We start from the raw sequence: 1590 nt of genomic DNA on the forward strand, positions 1-1590 counted from the left end.
TTTTAAATATGCTTGTCTTCCTCGTTAATTATAATAATAACGACAGCAGCAGCAGCAATAACAATACTAATAGACAAAAATCCACTCTGTGGTCACAGTATCACTTTCTTCTTTTGCTTTTTCAAATCTATTTACATAATTAACTAGCTAGTCAGAACCCAGTTGAAATAGGCCTGTGTCCTTGCCTGGGAGATGATAACAGCATACAGGAACACCCACCATCATCATAGAAAATGTACTCTAACTTTAAATGTCATACCACAGATTGAAGGGATGACCTTGGGAAGAGAAAGGCCATTAAAGCAAAACTAATTTCCTAGCTTCATGGAAATAAAATCTGGCAAAAAGAAGCAAACAGTTTATCAACCATGATTTTAGAGAGGGATAGGGACAGCTGAAGTAGATCTTTGAAGATAGTGCTCCATCGCTTCTCAGCCTTTTGGCTAAGATCAAGTGAAGATAATGCTTCAGATGGAGCAACCGTTTCATCAGGCAGTTACATAACCTACTGAATTTTCTTTCTGCACATGAGGTTTTTAACATGGGATCTGTGGACTGGAAAGGAAAAAAATTACATCAGTGTTTTCAGTAAGCACTAAATAAATTTATTCATTCCCTCAATTACGAATGTATTCAGCAAACTGTGTTAGTATTAAAATTATGCATGATCTTATCCTTAGCAGAATCACAGATATTTTTGTATTGCACTAATTTAGATGTTGCAGATTTTCAAAATGTAATTTACACTCTCCCCTATTTTGAAGTTATAGTATAATCGAACTTACTTCTAGATCTTGTTATTTAGTATACCTTCCCTATCCATGGTGCGTGTTCCCTGGTTACAGTTAACCATGGTTCACTGCAGTCCAAAAATAGGTGAGTACAGTACAATAAGATATTTGGGGGGGTGGGGAGAGGGAGGGAGAGAGGGAGAGAGGGAGAGAGGGAGAGAGGGAGAGAGGGAGGGAGGGAGAGAGAGAGAGAGAGAGGGCAAGCACATACAACTACATTCACACAACTTTTATTTCAGTACATCGCTATAATTCTTCTATTTTATTATTAGTTGTTAATCTCTTACTGTGCTAAAGTCATAAATTAAACTTTATCATGGGTTTTTATGTGTAGGAAAAAACAGTATACATAGGTTTCAGTACTATGCATGGTTTCAGGCATCCACTGGGGTTCTTGGAATGTATCCCCTGTGGCTAAGGGGGTTAGAATATTAGTATACTTTCTTAATACTAAGTATAATTATATACTTTCTAAATATAGTATGCCCCATGGATATCTGGTTTGCTTCCAGTTTTTGACTATTATGAATAAATCTGCTATAAGCATTTTTGTACAGGTTTTTGTGTGAACCTAAGTTTTCATTTCTTTGAGAAAAAAAGTCTTAGAATGTAATCACTGGATCATATGGTAGTTTCATGTTTTGTTTTTGTTGTAAACTAGCAAATTGTTTTCCAAACTTTAGGAAGTTTTTCATTCCCTTCATCACTGTGTGAGTAACCAGTTCCTCTGCATCCTCATCACCAAATTGTTGTTCCCATATTTTAAAAATTAGTAATTCTCCTGGACATAAACTGATAT

The 1590-nt window shown here is 35.8% G+C and overlaps 1 non-coding gene across 1 annotated transcript; it reads left to right on the forward strand.

Moving 5' to 3' along the window:
• The first annotated feature begins 423 nt into the window (after window positions 1–423).
• On the forward strand, window positions 424–614 carry LOC135274518 (U2 spliceosomal RNA). The gene has a single exon (XR_010342331.1). It is a non-coding gene; the product is annotated as a U2 spliceosomal RNA (small nuclear RNA).
• Window positions 615–1590: the final 976 nt, after the last annotated feature.

Source organism: Aotus nancymaae, unplaced genomic scaffold (genome assembly GCF_030222135.1).
Source record: "Aotus nancymaae isolate 86718 unplaced genomic scaffold, 86718_ANA_hifiasm-v0.15.2.pri h1tg000011l, whole genome shotgun sequence".
In the NCBI taxonomy this organism is placed as follows: domain Eukaryota; kingdom Metazoa; phylum Chordata; class Mammalia; order Primates; family Aotidae; genus Aotus; species Aotus nancymaae.